The 19244-nt window shown below is 41.4% G+C and overlaps 1 protein-coding gene across 1 annotated transcript in view; it reads right to left on the minus strand.

Annotated features, from left to right (window-relative positions):
• Positions 1-19244, minus strand: part of LOC311421272 (uncharacterized protein) — a 223185-nt gene that overhangs the window by 25208 nt on the left and 178733 nt on the right. The window contains exons 11-16 of the transcript XR_014684778.1: positions 14600-14720; positions 14238-14348; positions 12502-12565; positions 9722-10811; positions 8557-8647; positions 1097-3232 (exon numbers count right to left, since the gene is read on the minus strand). The gene's annotated coding sequence lies outside the window, so the exon portion shown is untranslated. Of the gene's footprint in view, positions 3233-8556; positions 8648-9721; positions 10812-12501; positions 12566-14237; positions 14349-14599; positions 14721-19244 lie in introns of the transcript that reaches the window.

The following is a 19244-nucleotide window of genomic DNA, read 5'->3' on the forward strand; positions in this document are numbered from 1 at the left end:
CAATAACAACAGGATGTGTGGATCTAACTTGTGCCTTCCCACCTTAAGCACTCTCTATTTAGAGTTAAGTACTCAGCCCTTAGACTTCAGTGCAAGCGGGCTTTGGTACCACATGAACACAAAACACAAGTGATAAACTCGGTATTTAGAAACAAAGTCATATTTCTATTTTCCTATTTCTACGGTGAGAGAGGCAAGAGAATCCATTTGGCTATCCTCTTAGGAAGCCAAACTCCCCACACTGAAGGTAGCTGTTTCTTAAGGGACTGCTTTTTGGTTTGGCAGAAGAAAGCATTCAGAAAGCGCATGGAAACAAAAATCAAGTGTTAAAAAACAGACAACGTTTTACTTATGTGGATATGTCTGCACAGTAATCTATACTTCTGCACTGCTGAACCCAAAATAATTGCACAAAGTCTCCAGGACATAAGAGTCATCACAGAGACCTCTAAAAATATATCCCAGAACTCTTAATGCTAGCACAGGGTGGAACACAACCCTTCTGCAATCTCCTCTCTCAATTACACATTTCTGGCAACAGGCACTATGCATACATGTATATATGCTTTAAATAAATTTCTGTATTTAAGTGACACTAAAAAGTGAGAGTTTACATACTGCAGTGAGAGGCACTGATAGATAAATCTACGAAAGAAACATTCCTGTATACTCAGGGTGCGTTTTTAAACATTAATTTTAACATTCCATCAACAGGAACAGAATTTCCTGCCTTGTGGTAGAGTACTGCAAATCTGAAGTTTTGGAAGTGTTTCTAGAAGATTTCTTCTGTATCTTCTGCCTTTATGGAAACTTTCAAAAATTCTTTTTGATTTCAAAGAGAGAGGTGGCAGATTTCTTCCAATTCTCCCCCCAAACTTTGGTAATTCTAATTTTCAATCATCTCTCATGATTACAGATGTCATCTGACGGCCTCTTCTGCTTACACAAAAGCTGCACAACTGACCCTGCACCCGAGAACTGAGGGATTCTATAGCCAGCGCTGATGCTTTCCCTCTCACAAACTGCTTAATTAATGAGAACTGACTGAAGCTGACTGATATACCATGGAAAACTTTAATTGCAGTAATCTGCCAAATATCTCCACCTTTGGCTGAAGGAGACTTTTCTTTCATTAAATACAGTTTTCAAATATAGTTTTTATAATGCTGAAGAGAGCTAGTTGTGATTCTGTCATCAGCTGGCTATGACAAATGACCGGACAAAACAGTAATCTAAAAAACATCAGTTTGTTTTTATTTATTTATTAACCTATTCAGTACTGTAGATTATAAAACCAGAAGAGATTTTTCCATCATTCAGACCACGTAACACTTGAAAAGTTACAAAAACTTCTTTTAAAACAGACCCTGTTTAGCAGGAACGCGTGACCTGGAACTCTGAGTAAGGTAAAATGTGTTTGGAAATTTGGATGTAGCTCCTGATACCCTAAGACTGTGTGTACTGTCCTCACCAGCTGCTCCAGGGAGTAAAGCTGGGCCTCACATCTTAGTTGCTCTGAACTAGACCAACCTAAAAAAGGCTGACCATATGCACGCTGGATTTGGCCTTTGTGCTTTCTGAAGCCCTTAGAGCCTTGAAACTTTTTGTTTTTGTTTTTTGATTCAAAATAATGGTGACTACCAGCACGGTGTCCTTACAGTCTGATACGGAGAGCACAGGCCTGAAAGCACGCAGTGACATTTGAGCGCGCAGGACCTGGGGTGCCACCACACAGCTCTCCTGGGTGGAGAAGCCTGAGTGGTGTTGGGTAAGGACAGAGTTAATAACAAACAAACCTTAAACACATTCTTATGCTTTCCTCAAGAACTACCTGGGGCTCACTCTACAAGGCAGTACAGAAGTGAACTGATGTGCTTGCAGTATGGCAAACTGCCCTATGGCAAAGCAGGGACATGAGCATTAGACTTTGCCCTCTATTCTTCCACTGGAGGCATCTTCCTTAACTTGCTGTACCATCTCTTTCCTTTCATATCCCTGCAGTGTTTCTGCTTATTCCCTGTCCTCCTCCCTCTCTGCTGAGCTCCTTTATAAGCAAGGAAGCTTGCAATAATGATTTTTCCAGATATAGCTAGTTGAAAGTATTAAATGAATGCAAGTCAATCATTTGTGCATATACGGAGGAATCTGGTTTTGATCAACTAAGGCTTTTTTCAGAATGTTGTCTCGAGACATTTCTGCCTACTACATAAAATAATTAAAGCTTGTGGTGAAGTGATTTTTATTGTTTTTGTTTTTTCTTTTTTACTAGCTGTATCAAATAGTAAGGAAAACCACCATTAAGATTTCAACATATCCGATTGTGCATGCTCTCCTAACAACTAATCCAAATTGTTAAATTTCTTGTCAACAGCAGGCAATGATTTATGTGGATGACCCTGACTTGCTGCACCTGTAAGTCTTTAACAGCTACACTTTCAGCTGCAGCAGCTTCCAGAAGTAAGTAATCAATCTGGAACATGTTGTTTCACAAACATAACTAGGTGATTTTAAAGCTGTGTTTTTCCCATAGTGAAAATACCAGGTTACTGCCAAATCGAGCTAGCTGTCATTCCCATCTGCCTTCATGCAGGCAGTGGGACGCACAACCAAAGTCTGCCAGGGAATCTCTTTGTGTCCCTTCAAGCTGGAGAACTGCGCGAGATCACAAGGCCCGGCGGCACTGGAAGGAAGTGCCAGAACATAATCCTGCAAACATACTGTTACCAGGCAGATCTGCGGGGATGATTGTGCTGTGTAATTCACACTGACATCCCTCTAACGCATAAAATACCAGGCTAGTACCTGTGTCACACAGAGCACACTTTGCTCCTGCTGCTCTCGCTCCCTGCTGCGCAGATGAAGCTCAGGCTGAACTCCCCCATTTAGGAGGGCAGTGGCACTCTGGATTCATTTTTCTTCAATTTACTCCAACACAGAGAGCAAAGTAAAGCCCACGTGCAGCTTTCACCACGTACAGAACTACACTGCCTGTTACTCTAACACAGACTTGCTCAGATAAATGGTGCCATACAAACTGTGCTGATCTCAGTGCAGAGAAAAGCCTTGCAGGCACAGCTTCTCTCCTCCTCCCAAGTCCCTGGAGTACCACGGCTGGCGCAGATGTCCAGTCAGACTATGCTGCCCTCCTCCTCCGTGTGCTGTTGTAGCTTCTCCCCAAGGCTCTTCCCATTCTTGCTCTCTAAAGGCAGATGGATCCATTTGTTGTGCACACCTGAAAAAGAAAAGGGTAAGTTAAAATGATATATACATGGAAGAGGAAGGAGGAGGAAGTTTGCTGAACTGATGGTGAACGATCCCAAGAAAGCTGGTTGCTGGGCCGTCCACTCTGTTCCTTCTCTCCTGCACCACTGGAAGCAGGTACTTCTCTCTGTGTGGTTCCTCTGGAAGGATGCTGCAGGAGGTCTGTCATCCTAGAGAAATACTACTTACCCTATGCCTGGATGTAAGTGAGTTTGTTTAGAATTGGAAATAAACACAGGAAACTAATTTTTATTCCTGACCCCATCACTGACCTACTGTTTGACTCCTCAGTTCATTTTTCAGAGCTCCCAAACCATAAAACAAAGTTCCACTCCCTCTTTTAACTGTGTCAGCTCTTGGTAGGTAGCAGTTACTGCGATCCTATCTTCAAATCAAAATGTTGCTAATAGCACACAGAACGGGGTAGGAAACATACAGCATTGCACTGTAAGTGAAATACAGCATTAACTGAAATGTTTTGTTGTAATTTGCTTTGCTTGGCTTTTCTTTCACAGAAGAAATTGAGACAATTCACCAGAATCAAAGCAAGGAATACAGCGTAACTTCAATCCTGCTTACACGTTCTTTTAAGGAAGGTGTGTGTGAGGACATACCTAAACCCCACTAACTGGTTAACCTCTTTGAGACACTGTATACTTAACTCAGTGAGGCCTTATTCACTTCTAGTCTTAATTCCAGCATCCCCCAGGACCAAATAAATCTAAACCCGACTTTGTTGCAGTAACTTACTCCACTTGTTGCAAAGTCTCATGACAGAAGGAAAGCATGATCCTGAATTTCCCATTACCAACACTGACCGAGAAAATTATACACATTAAGAATGAAAACCTCCAGTGCTTTGTAAGCACTTGTATTTGCCTTCTCATGAATAACACTTACAAATAACTGAAGGAGGTGCTTCAATTGATATTAAACATAGTTTTAAGTATAGCAAGGGCAATATGTCAAAGCCATTTAAAAAATAATATTGACAAAAGCAGGCTGAAGTAGGGGCTGGGACTTCCCAAGTTAAATAAAAGCCTTTATAAATGGCAATGCTGACCAAAAGAAATTCAACTTACAAAGCTGAGATACAGACAAGAAATATAGGGTGGTTTCCACGCTGTTTTTTTTTAGTTTTTACTTTACCGACTAGCTGAACTGACAACTTGAAGAGGTTGCCTTTTTCCCCCCTCATCACACTGATAACATTAGCTAACAAATAAAATGAGATGCTGCCTTCAAGACCATACTCACTAGCTAATGATACCAGAATGTTTTATTTTTCAATAGTCTTAGAGCAAAGACAAGGATATTAGCATGCAGCTACTTTAATTTACAGAGAACTTGAAAGGATGCTAGCACAACGTTTGAGGAGGCTTTCAGGATGTTACTCTGCATTTGCAGCATCACTCTGACCATGGACAGGATGTTGTGTGATTAAAATTAAAGCCTCAAAACACGGAACCCGTATCCATTACCACAGGAACAAAAAGCTAGCAAGTCAATGGTTTTTGGTAAGATATCGTAATTTTTGTTTACTGTATCTGCTAAATTATTTAGGAAAGCTCTGCATAATTTATTTCTTTCAACAAGATACTTCTATGTCTTGATGTTGTTATCTTTTTCAAAACAACTTGTATTCAAAGCTAACATAGCTTTAAGTATGCGTATGTGCAGTTATTTTTACTTTGTTAAAGGAAACTTGCAATAGTTTTGAGAAGGTAATTTTGTATAAACTTACACTACCCAGCAACAGCGCTCTGAAGCAGAAGAGCATTTGCTTGTCTTTCAAAAGGGCTTTTTCATAACCTGAATATTATTACTGTAATAATTTACTTTCTAAAATCAGATCTGGTAACTCTCAAGAATTCAGAGTCCTTTGTGATAGACAGCAGAGAGCATGACAAGTTTCCCTAAATACATTTCTGCATTTTTATGCAGGTGGCATTAACATTCAGGTGTTGGACCCCGGATCACACTGCTTACCAATTCTGCCCCAGACCTGAACTCTGATGAATATAGGTTTTCTCCTTCCCTGATTACATCACAGAAAAACACACAATTACTTTAGAAGTGAACATATTCCATGTTACCTGCTGCTAAAGATGGTAATACATTCTGCAACAGAAATCGGTTGATTGGTGTAACACATGGCCAACAACCAGAGTTGCTTATAACTCACCACCAGCTTACCTAGAATGAAATGAAATGCTCATTGAAATACAAGGAAGTGGCAGCTAGTCTACTTCTGAGGGGTCTGTGGTTTTCTGGTTTTTTTTGTTTGTTTGTTTGTTTGTTTTTTAATTATGCAAGCATGTCTAATTTCTTCAAATTCCATTCCTTCATGTTGTCTCCACAGGAGTGAACTGTCATCCCTTATGGAGATGCTGTTCTCCTTCGTACCTCATGTATCAAGTGACCTCTCTGTCCCTATTACCTGCTAGGGACCTAGCAATCAGAGGTTAAAACTGAATTCTACTTACTAGATGTAAGCGCAGCCCTTATTCTTGATACCCTTTTGGTCACACTGAGCTGCACAGAGCAAAGCCCGTTCCAAGGTGGGCTGTGCAGAGCAGCAGCAGGGCACACAGGAGCCGGCAGGGAGGGCAGGGCAGGGCACCAGCAGCCTGGGCTTAGATCTGCTTAACCTTCAACCAAGCAGGACCGTGTCTTACAGTCAAAAGGCTCAACCTAGGAGGACTAAGAAGAGCATGACACTTAACTGTGTGCGTTTCTGGGAATGATTTTACCATGCCACCTTTTCCTGATAGTGTGAAGGGGCCTCTCATGAATCCATCACCTTTTTATCAGGGCATGGAAATTAGCACCTTACTGCGAAGCAAGTCAGTGCCTATCAGCTGAGCCAGCCAGCTCTACCTGATATGGGTCCAGGGTACACTCCTGGGTCTTACGGCTACCGTACAGACAGAAGTAGGCAACTGCAGGCTACAGCCTAACCCTCCTCCATCCTTTAGTGAATACAGTGCCCTCCATTTATCTAATAACCTGGCTTCTCCAACTCCTGCAGCTGTGCTTAGATAACCTCACTGAGGGACATGGCCAGAAAACAACCCCCCAGAAGCTTTGAGACAGTACCCGAGTGACAGGAGATCCTCTGAGCTGTTTGGGATCAATCACAATGAGAGTATTTTTGGTTGTGGATAGACTTGTATCTTTCTGGAGAATTTTGCCCAAATAGGTCAAGTGAAGAAATGCAAACACCTCCACATCAGGTAGCAGGTGGGGAGAGTTTGAAGAGCACATTTCTGAACAGTTCGATTTTGATCTGGCCTCAGCACTTCAGCTATCTGCCTGTGTTTGAGTCAGAAGATACAGGATTCAACACAAGTTCACATAATTTAAATTCAGACTCATGTTTGTCTCTCTGATGCATCACCTCCTGCACACAAGGAAATAAACCCCACAGAAGATGGCTGATGTAATGAGAATTAAGTGTGGTTAGTTACAATGGAGTTGCAAATGCTGACCACAGACCTCCAAGAAAAAAACAATTAAACCATGCAGCAATTTACAGTTAAAAACAAACAATTTGAAAGTTATACTTTCATTGTCAAATTGCCTCAGATCTCTCATTTTTCATTATTTACTGATCTTTGCTCATTACATACAAAAACTTGGACAAATGATGGTAAAATAAAATAGGTTCTCTTTAAAAAGAGAGCACTGAATTTTGAGCACTGAATTTGCAATTGTTTTGGGTTTTTTTTGGCTGCCATTAAAACTTCTTCCCCTTTCCTAAGCTGTAGCTTACCCTCTGCTGTGAGCAGAGCTAGCAGAAGGACAGGCAACTCCCCTTCTCCAGTGACCTGTTGCTCCAGTCAGCTACTGAAAATTCATTAATGCACAGGTTACACAACATCCCTCTCCCACTCACCGGTACACTCAGCCCTCTCATTTATGAAGTTAATTCAGTGAGGTTAAATGACACAGTGTATTTGACTGCATTTTCTCACCTCCAGCTCCAGCCCTGTCAGGCATCCTAGGTACGAAAAGAAACACTCTCCTGCCTTGTTTTCATACCCACTACAAAAGGGATTGCATTACCTGCCCTCCCCCCCAACCCCAATTACGAGGCTGTGGAAGGAACTCCAATTAAGTGGTTAGCCATAATAGCATGGCAGCCCTTTAGGAAACTGCTTATCTAAATAGAGATGTACAGAAGGCAGTTTTCTCTCTAATAGTGATGCATTTTCAATTTATGCAATACAAAGTGCATTGGTCTGCAGTGTCCCTGGCTACTGATGATTAATAGCCCATACACTGCAAGGGTCTACAAAGAAAAGTGCCAAGGGAAGCAGATGCAGCGGGTTTTATATTATCATGACTGCAACAAACTCATTCAGTGGTGTCAGCTCTGACTGCAGGATTCTGATTATGAAATATGATGCGTGTTGAATTTAATGGCTTTCTCTGCCCTTCTGGTGAGTTCACTGCTTTCCAATGTCATTTTGTGTTCTCATCTGAGTGGTAATAAAAGGAATATCATTGACTGTGCTAGCTCTGTAACCACTGTGTGTTTTACAATAAATTGTGTTTCAGGACCTTTCTACCCAGGAGAGTGTGCAGGGCCAGAAAGTAATATTCCCCAGTTTTCCAATATGAATGCTTTCTGTGAGAGGACAGGAAATTATGCAGGGCTGCCCTTCTCTCGAGGCATTCCTTATGTGAGCAGGACATCTCTTTTTCAAAGTGGTTATGTAGTAAAAAGGTCAGTTTGGATTGCAAATGATATATATAAAAAAAAAAAGATAAAATATCAAAATAAACAGCTACTGCTACAGAGCACAAATTATGATACCTAGATGACAAGACGGTAAAAGTTGTTCAAAATAACATTTAGATACGGAACCTGGACGTATGTAATGTTACGCACGTCCAAGTGTGAAGTCAGAGGAGACTTGTAAGGTGGAGGGGTGGCTCTTTAGCTGGCAGTTTGCTGCCTCACCCAACCTGTCAGCATGCTGTGGCCCACACGACTGAGTTCAGCGCTCACCCTTCCAGACAGATGGGAAGTCAGCTACAGGTGTTCAGGCAAATCCGTCTAATGCCCGCAATTCAGCAGTTTTCTTGCTTTTGCAAACAAAACAAGCCTCCCTACAAACACACTGTGCTGGTATCAGTGCTACAACAAGAGTCCACGTGCAGAACATCACTGCGCTGCTGCCCAACACTGCCCCAAGCTGGGGCCATTTTACCACAGGAGGAACTTTGCTGAGCTGTGCAAAGAGAACAGAAAGGGTCTCAAATCAAAGCCGAGGCATCTTGAGTTACCTGAAAGGCTTCCAGTACTTCCAGACTCCTTGCTCGCATGCATCTCCTGACTGTTGGCAACTTCAGGGGCTCAGATGTTCACACATCTGGACTGACCAGGGAAAAGCAACATATTAGATAAATAGAAAGGAACTTTTTGGTTTTGAGACTTGCTGATAAATCAGCCTGTCTGAGCTTTCCTCTTAGTTTCTGCTGCAAGCTACAGCCATCCTGAAGCACTAAAACCATGGCTAGGTTAGACACTGTGTGAGCAGAATGCAAGCCCCTTTACCCAGAGAGGGTGACACATAAATAGACTCTTCCTTTTCCACCCAAGAAAAGGCACAAGTTTAAGTATTCCTCACTTCTACACTTAATTCCACAACTGTCCAAATCTAAAGCATCGCTGAAACAGCCAGAGGCTCTCTTCACACAGAGCAGAACCATACTCACAGAGGCAGGAGCACATGAAACATAAATGGCACTTCACTCCTTGTAAATGCACATCCAAGTTTACCTGTGATGTTTTCTTAACTACAGACCCTGCACCAGAGTGTTGCTGCTTCTAGAAACACAAGATTTTTTTTTCATGCAGGAGGACTGAATCTCATACATGTAGATTTCAGTTCACTATGATCTGAGTCCATGGCTAGGGCTTGATTTTATTATTATTATTATTTTTTGTGATGAAACCAAGTTGCAAAGGTTGTTCCCACGAACTTACAGTTAAGGGGGAAGCTTGCCTGATTGGTCACTTTGTACATTCATCTGTTATCAGAAGACAAAGGCCATCAAGAAACCAGGAAACAAGCAAGTTACTATCACAGATAGATGCACCATTCAGAGCCAGCACTGCCCTGATTCAGTTCCCTTCAACTGAGGAAGTTTGCATTCAGCAGCTCATTTATATCCTGTACCACTATTAAAAGGGTCTTCACAAAGAGTTTAGGAATGAAACTTCTACTTTTAGAATAATCCAGAACATTTTAAACCTTGTTTTCCTTTGTCTCTAGTTGAAATGCAAGTGATATTCTCTATCATATTTTATGTATGAACACTTACAAAGCTTTGCCTAAAGGACAAGTAAGTATATTCTTTTGTCCTTTCAGAATGTAACTCATGTATTTTCACATAAAAATGTATTGAAACAAGATTTAAAACTGTTACAGATTTCATCGAGACCTACCTCCAGAGGGAGAAGAAAAGCAAATTAACATTTAACATGGTGGCTCTGTCTTCTTCCTTCACTGTTTGCTGAAAAACTTGCAACAGTTGAAATGTAGAAATGTCAGACAGCAATCTGTGATCCGTCTCAAAGTCAAGTTATGTATTGCCATAATGAAACAGAGCATTTGTCATCTTCGGTATTCTCAGCAAAGAGTCATCAAAGGGGCAATGAACATTCCCAGAGGAAGAGATCATAGGAAAAGGAGGTCCTGTGAGTATGGTGGTGAGTGTGACAATCCAGTGATATTCTTCCCTTCTACGCTAGGAGCCCTTATCCCTTGATTTCCTCTGGTTTGTAGGCACAAGAAGTTGTGTGTCTGTCAGTGCCCGTCTGTGCGTACAACACAAATGGGGCAGCACGCACGAACCAGGCACTTGCTCTAGGGCTGGAGCCAACAGAGCCACATCAGCTTCTGCTTTCTGCCCGCCATTAACAGAAATAAGAGGAACAGCCCAGCTAAGATGCTGGCCATTCTACCCCCTGGTGTTCTCAGGATGCTGGTAAACTGCTGTTTGCAAGCAGAAAAAGGCAGCAGAGAAACTGCAGGCTTCTTGGAACCAATACAAAAGTGGCCAGCACTGAAACCTCTCCCTTTGAAAAAATCCCATCCCTCAGTCTTCTCTGCACAATTGTCCATGAAGCATTGTCGCTGCTCTTTAATTCAAATACTCTCATGGACAGTTAGACTGATTCAACACGGAGAGGACCAGAGTACACCAAATGCATCCACTGATTCCAGGCCAGCAGAGACTCTGCACAGCAGAGGAGAGCTCAGAACACCAGGGCACGAGAATTTCAAGCAGGTAGAGAGAGGTTCAGCACGACTAAGAGAAAAGTTTCTTTGGTGGCTGATTATCCTGAGTGGATGGGTGTAGGGGGAGAGAAAGATGTGCTATTCCCTGTGATGTCTGGTGTGAGGTACAGTGCTTATTCTGAACTTACTTCTTATGCTTGAAGTTGCAAATCTGGTCCTCAAGTTCAACAAAGTCTTTAAGCAGCAGTGTTTGTCATATTGACTTCAGTGGGGCCTCCGAGCTGCAGGTCTGCCCTAAGCAGAATAAGGCAACGTGTTTAAAGCCAACCCAGTGTAACCACCCACCACACTCCACATTTACACCAATCCCTAACATTGCCTAACTGGAAGCCCTGATGTCCCTGTACAGTATGCCCCTCGATTTGTAAACCTTTTGCTGCAGAGGTACACAACCAGCCAGGTTTCTGATCAAGCTCTGCCTTTTGGGAACTCCAGTACAGTCCCACTAGGAGCATGGCACAAGGCTTGATTCCACAAACAGCAGCTGATCATCAACAAGTGCTCACCACTCAGATCGAGGCCTCCAGTCTTGCTGTTTAATTTATGAGCGTCTTGTGGTTACGATAAACATGAGATGCTAGATCACTAGGGTTGGTTTTGTTACTTTGGGCTGAGCAAAATTTCATACCAATTCTGCCTGTGCCAGGGCATGTGCCAAGAATGGCTATTTTGCTACTTTTTTTTCACCACAAAGACCATACCTGAAGTGCCCTGATGCATGTCAACGTTACCTTCTTATTTTCCCTCCACCTAACCATGGCTATCCTGTAACATTCAGGCTCCTCCAGTCCGGTGGGATAAGCTATATGAAACGTATTCTAAAATGTGCCTCTAAAATCTAACTAGCGGGGCAGGCCTGCTTGGCCCTAAGAGAGTAGATGTACAGGACAGGGACGATTAATATTCTTGGAAGCTTCCCTTAGCACACACAAAGGCACTAATAACCTCCTCGAACAGAGTGCCTTTTCTCTTGGGGGTAATAGCTCAAGGATAGAAAAAGAGAATTTTTACAATATATAGGAATATTCTTTTTCATGTATAAAACTAACCATTTTGGCTCTTCAGTGCAGAACTGAGCTACCTCAATCCTACCTGTGTATCTGCACCTGTGTAAGGACAAGTTTGAGCGCCAACAGAATACGCTGTAAGGAGTCTATCTTAGGCATCCCCATTTGCACTTAATTTGTTTCATCACATAGGGATAGGAATTAAAGGCCTTCACTACAGTTTAGGCAGCTTGCCAATACCTATTTTATAGCAATAAAATATGTACAAATTAAGGAATCTCATGTGGAAAATTCATTCAACAGCCTCAAAAGCCAAATGAATGGTAATTACTTCAAACACAATGTGGTGGCAATCAGGCAAGATTGGATCATGCTTTTAAATGTATGTCTAAATTTTTAAGAACCAAGATAATTATGAATTATGAAAATAACTCAGACAATGCCACAGCAAAGACACTGCTTGTGAAATAAGAAAGATGTTCTGCAAGGAATGGGGAGCACTCATTCCAGCACCTGCATGGGAATAGTCAGAGAGCAAACGTGGGGCTGATACTTTATTTCCTTACTTTGAGCCATCATTTTATACTTTAGGATGGATCACGAATGCCTTGAGGTGAAGAGTAAGTAGAAGCATATAAAATAAAATACAAGTAAAAGGGATTTATCCTGCTTACTAAAAGCAATAGAAGTCCTTCCTAGTCCACATTCACAGATATTGTAATGTAAAAATAAATTTGCCATCTTAGTTCTCCTGGTGAGTTTTCTTCAATATGGAAAAACGGCTTAGTGCTCATCTGCTTATGCAATGCCAACTGAATAAGCAGAAAGTGGGTTCATTTATCGTGGGTAAAGCTGAACAGATTTAGATCAATATACATGCCTGCGTTTTACAAGAAGACTGACAAATACAACCATACCTTTGCTGTCTTTTTGAGAAGTCTCTAGGAAACTCTTCCATCCAGGAAAGTGCAAAAAATGGATCTAGATTAAAATCATATCATTCCATTAGCAATTAATCAAAATAAAAGTGCAAAACAAGATACATACAAAATGTAAGATTCATTTTTTCACTGGAAAAAAATGCCAGGGCATTGGACCAGCTTTCTTGCAATTTTCTTTCTTTTGTTGTAGACAATCTTGTAATTCACTGGTATCAAAGAATAACTTCAAGTTGGAAGGGACCTTTGGAGGTCTCTCGGCCAACTCCCTGCTCAAAACAAAGACAACTTCAAATGTTTTGCTCATGGCCTTGTACTGTTAAATAGTAGTGTCAGTACACACTGCTGCACTGTTGCATCTAGTGCTTATCTCTGCACCTAGCAGGGGCTGCTGACACACCAGCAAGTGTGAAAAAGCCTAAAGGAATTATGTAAAACCTGGAAAACCTTGGCCTCACAATGCCTTGCACCACAAGTATTACACTGCAGCAGCAGGGTGGCATCACTGCCTTTGCATGGCTAACTTTTGGACCCTTTCTCACTGTGCATTTGTGCAATGTCAAATCCTTTCTTTGGGTTCATTTACAAGCCCTGGGAAAATGCCATTTCCTAATATCACTGCACAGTGCACCAACATTCAAAGCTGCTTTGAAAACTAGAGTGAAAAAGTAACCTGTCGTGGTTAGGATTTACCTAACTCAGTAGGGAGTATCCTGTCTGCAACAAAAGGCCAGACTCAACCTCATCACAGGCAGCACTGCTGGTTGCTTTGTCTTGCTATGGCAAGACAAAACCAGGTAGCACAATCGCTTGGTGTAACTTGAGAGTGAGTTATTTGTTACTGGAGGGTTATCCCAACTGTTTCCCAGGGAACCTTTGTTAACACCAGCAGCGTGCATGGCGAGGTCTGACATCAACTGGAATAATAAAACATTTCATTGATCCCTGAGCCTCCTCATCTTCTAGTGCTCTGTAACAGCTGCTGCTGCTGCCTTGGCTCCCTGTGCCACAAAGCACAGAGCCTGCAGCCCACGGGCAGAACAAGCACCTTGAGCTACAGGGGAAGTTACCAGGCAGTGAGCTGCATCGCCCAGCACCAACGGGGAGCGGGGACACCAAGCTCACAGCCCCTCCTTCCCACCCTCTCATCAACTCCCAAGGAAGCTGTCCACCGCTTACTGCTGTGTATGCATATTTATGTGCTGCTCTTTAATTAAAGCTATCCAAATTAGTCATGTTTGAGAAGCCTCTCCCTGTGGGAAGGTCTGGTACTACTGTCAGATCCACAGTGGACGGCTGTGCCAGCTTAATGCACGAGTGAATATAACCACCACCCAGCCTGACAAGTGCAGATGGATTGCCACCAGCTGGGGTGAGAAGTGACAATGATTGACGTCTGAACAACCTCCCAGTGACAAACCTGGCCTACTTAACGCACCTTGGTCTCTCTCCGAAGTGAATTTGATCTTACAGACAGTTCAGCAGGTGCAGTATCAGGGAGCCCAACTTGTGGGTTGTGTTTTTTTTTAAAGCTCATTGAATATTTTCATGTAGAATTTTTTTATTTCAAATGTTTTTCCTCCTCTTCAGGCTTTGCCATACAATGAACATATCTTTTTCTTCTTTAAGGTTTACATGGAAATACAAGCATTTTAAAACTCTTTAAATGTTTGTGAAAGGAATTACTTGATTTCTTTTTAATTTCAATTCCCTACCTTTAAACCTGTTAACAGAAGATCAGTTCAGGTGAGGTGTCAGAATTAAGTCTTCCCCCGACTTGTGCCTTTGCTCTTTGCTGACTTTTCAGCCTCCACCAAAGATGCCTACTGTGAAACAGGAAAGAAATTACAGCTCTGGCATTTTGTAGCTTCAAAATAAAAATAAAGAAATAAATGAATATTAGAAAGCACAGTAGCAAAAGAAGAAATATATAGCAATGAAAAAAAGTGGATATATACTGAATGTATTAATTTTTCATTTTAAGTTTTAAAAAAAGGTTCAAAAATATTTCTCAGGATATTTAAAAATAGTGGAAAAATGTGGTGCCTCAACAATGAAAATATGAGAATATGATTACCTGATGTTTTGCTGCTTCAAACAAGCAACATGCATTTTTTGTTTCTCAACTACCATCTTTATTCTCCATCTTCATACCTGGGCTATATGATGCTCCTATTTTTAGTCTGTATCTCCTGCTACTGAAAAATAAAAATGAAGCATTTTCATCCTTGAAAATCCTAGTACTTTGTAGCAAGTAACTTAAATCAACCCCTTTTGGAAAAAGTTCTGAGCCTATCATAAGAGAAATTATTAAATTCAGAAGGCCCCACACCCTCCTTCCAATATTAATTGCTTCTTTTTTTCTTTTTCTTTTTTTTTTTTTTTTTCAGCACTGGCAACTGCAAATTCAACATGACATCTCCTTGTTTAAGGATACCCATTATGTACACGGGTATTGCTGAACCTTAGTTTCTGAAGCTGCCAAGTAAGTGTTCTGTAAAGTAACAAAAAGACAAGCACAACATTGAAGACATTATCTGAAAATGACCACAAAATACCTCTTTGTAGATATTGGAAGTGGCAGACGATGCCTTGACTGTGGAGGAAAAAGACAAAGAGCATGCAAGGGTAATTCTTGTTTCACTGCTAATAGATGAAGATCCAATACAAGTCCTGATTTTCTAGGGGGCTGTGCATACGTGTGTGTGGTTTAATTTAAACAGCTCTGCATTTCACTAAATAGATACCAAAATTGATTCTGCCTACTTCAGGCTAAACGTGTGAAAATGCTGACTGACAGAATCACCTAAGGGTAATAAATCTGCCAAGTGTTTTGTTAAACAGCTATTCAGTTTGAAATGTATCCTGGCATTCTAGAATAACAATGGGCTACTGTAATGTATGGTGCATTAATTATATAGTTGACAAGAAAATTACCCTTCAAGCCAAAATTACTAAAAACTTTACTAGGCTTTTTTTTTTTTTTTAACCCTCTCCTCTTAAATGCAGTACTCAATGCAGCCTGCCCGGAGGTTTTTCCACCTCCTCCTGCAGAGTTAACAGGCACAGCAATACAAGGAGATTTGCTCTGATGCTCCCCCACCAAGAACATTTGTTGCTTCCCCAAATTTTACCATAGCTGCTAAATGATAAATATCAACATAAAAAACAGCCTCGGCTTTCTTCAGCATAAGTTTTACTGATAAACATAAATAATAAGTTGTTTCAATGTGTGAGTATATCTACATCTTCTGCCAGCTTTTGATCACTGCTCACATACTGGTGGAAGGTGACAGGTCAATGCTCAGATGAGTGCTGTAAGTGTCATGCCAGGACTTTGTTCTGTAGTCATTTCTTTTAGTACATATTTTTGTTCATAAATTTGGGGATGTGAGAAATCCTGACTATAAGACTTAAAATTAAACTGCAGAGATGACTAATTCTTAATTTTAAGATAGTAACTTTCTAAACACCAGTTATGCATTTGCTTTTTTTAGTTAGACTCTCTCAACACACAGCACAATTCTCTAGTGAGTTTTCAGTGTTCACGCACCATTGCTGATACGGAAAAGCACTTCTAGTATTGCCAAGACAGCAAAGAAACGTTTCAAAATTGTACTGAAGCATACTCTCAACAACGATGTGACAGGACTAAAGAAAATATTACAGATGGTGTAAGCTGAATTAAAATTGAAAGCCCTCTTATAAGCATAAAACTGAACACCCCGTTTCCTATAAGCAGAGGTATGTGCATGACTGACAAACATCTGAGAAACGGTAACACCAAGATTTGCCACCCTGCGGAATAGTCTGTAGGGATCTAGGTTTTTAACATAGTGCAACACTTTCTTGAAATGGGATACACAGAAATTGACTTCAAAGCATAATTCAAGTGAGTTACATCTTTTATAGTTTGTTTTACTGTAGGTTTTGTAAATGCACTATTAACACAGATGAACAGGTACCACGGACTAAAAACCATACCAACTTCAACTGTTATAAACCCCATTTTACCAAATCTCATTACCATGCACGTTATTCTAATGCAGCACATATGACCCTTTAAAGCCAATTCCTAATCCTTAAGCATATCTCTGAACATCTTTTTGATTGGCCTGTCTGATGGAAAGCCCGCATCACTCAAACAAAATCTGTCCATCCACCTCAGCAAGCTGCTTATTATTCACTCCAGAAGTTGTGATGAGCTTGGTACCGTAACAGTGTTTTCTTTCGAGGAAAGCTTCAGGTGAAACAGTGTGGACAAGATGCTTAAAGAGAAAATCAAAGTAAATACTGTGCTCTCATGATGACCAGGAAGGCCTTCAGCACCACAGAAGAGAGATTTCTAAATAGTGAGGACAGTTAGATCCTATCAAGAGATGCATCAACATCACTAACCATGAGGTGATCACAGCCACACCAACATTTAATAACGCACCAACTGAATCAACAGAGAACAGACTGAAAAAGTACACCTGAAGTCCTCCTCCCAATTTCCAGGTCACCCACCAACTTATTTATTGTCACTGTCTTGGTGAGCATCTACCACAGGTATCAGATGCGGCCACATCATTTACCTACATTTGCAGGCTTGTCAAGTTTCATCCAAAATTAGGTATGTTGTTCTTCCCATTGCCCCATGATTACCTGATTTGTCTAACACAGACCAGAGCATTTGTTGCAGAACATCATCAGATCTGCAGTTCTGAGGACTCTGCCTTGATCACGCAGACTTCAAGCAGCAGCCGGTGCCCGGCACACTGAAGGTGATCCAGCTGACAAATACGCCCACAGACAGAACTCTGCCTTAACCACGTGTAGCTACGGCTGCCAAACACGGGCTCTTGTACTTTCTAACATGAGATAAAAGAGCTGTTATTATCACAGATCTCCTCCTCAAGTCATCTTTTCTTCTTTTCAAACAGGAGAAAGAGATTAAGCCTCTCTTCAGATGGCACGATTTTCAAATCTTCCCTGTAAACCTTTTCCAAATCCTGTCCACTTTGCCAACATCCTTTCTGAAGTTCACACATCAAAATTGGCCACACATTTCTGATAGTTAAGTAAGAGCACTCTGAAGCTAATTAGAGCAGTTCTATTTAGCAGTTCTCCATTTTACAGCTCTGCTTTCACCACTCACTGCCTTTGGGCCACACATGCTCTGTTTGCCTACACTTCACTTGAGCTGGGCTTTCTTCAGTGGAAAGAATAAAATGTAAATGCTTGCTTCCTTTCTAATACAGCTTAATTCATGTTTGATCCTACACAACTCCATTACTTCCATCTGCTTCCAAAATGAGGTATACTTACAATCTTCCAAAAGCAGGGTGGGAAGGGGGGGGTACAACTTTGTAATTGGCAAAAATCTGTGTACTTCATGCTCACAAATAGACATTGCTGCATCTGTAGAAGAGGAATCTTGGCTTTGCTGACTTCAAATACATCAGGTTACAAAATGGGAAATCCCTTCCCAACAGGCAGTACAATTGCAGTTGCCATTACATGGCACAACTTCCAGCAATTACTGGCAACTTCTGTGGGCAGCTGTGCAGCCAGACAGCACCTGGCCACGTTTCCAAGGGTGATCACACCCTGCCGAGGCCCCACCTCACAGCTCCCCAGGAGCACCACTGGTTACTGATGAATTCTGCTGAGTCTCCAGAGCCCACATGATCCCGTCCCAAATCAGAAATGTCACACAGATCAAATCACAAGAGGCATTTGTGCCAGGAATCACACAATTCCCATGTACATGTGCTAGGTACCTTCCACGATAACACCCTCTGCACCAGCACTGCCAGCATCAGCCAGACTCACCGTGACTAAACACAGCTCAGGACCATCTTAGCAGCCACATTTTAATGAGCTTGAAATGCTTTAACTGCAGCAAACACTTAACTCCACTGTCTATGATGTAAAAAAAGGCTGCCAAAAATGCTAAGCTTACAGGAAGGGGAGAAGGCACCAGAGGAGATTAAAACCAAGCAACAACTCTAAAGAGACGCTGCGAGCAGTGACAGCAGCAGATGCCAGGTACCCTGGCAAGCGTTAAAATCTCCGTTCTCCCCTGAGTTCGACATAGCCATTTTCATACTCCCTCCCTGAAGACAGTAAAACAGCATTAAAAGATAAAAAATATCAACAACCTTTCTACATTTACATGAGTGCAACAGTGAAAAACAATGAAAGCCGTTTGGCATTTTTATATGACAGTTCAAATAAAAATTAATGGTACATGTAATAATAATTCCAAGCGCATTTTGTTTCCATTTATATCCAACTAAGAGACAATTTTTGGTGCATTTGGTTTTATAGCTCTGTGTATATGCAGCAAAGTAAAAATTCTGCACAGGGGAAAATAAATAAGTGGCTATATGACTGGTTGACAGTAAGATTTGTAGAGCTAATTAGTTCAATGAATAGGAAAGGCACTCAAAACTAACAGCTCATCAAATAGTTCTTCATACAAGAGATATCTGTCACCCTGCCTCCACTGAACAAATATTTTTACTGTATTCCAGAGATCAATGCCAACAGAAGCAAATAAAAACAAACCAAACCAAAACAACCCTAAAAGCTGTGCAGTGACCCAGGCCGACCTCACTGAGCTCAGAGGTGTTGGAGGTTACTGCAGAGACCACACCAGGAATTTCCTTCTGCCCTAGCCAAAAGCAGCTTTCTGCGATCCAACACTGATGAGTGCTGGAAGCTTCTTTTGAGCT

Source organism: Aythya ferina, assembly GCF_964211825.1.
Source record: "Aythya ferina genome assembly, chromosome: 19".
In the NCBI taxonomy this organism is placed as follows: domain Eukaryota; kingdom Metazoa; phylum Chordata; class Aves; order Anseriformes; family Anatidae; genus Aythya; species Aythya ferina.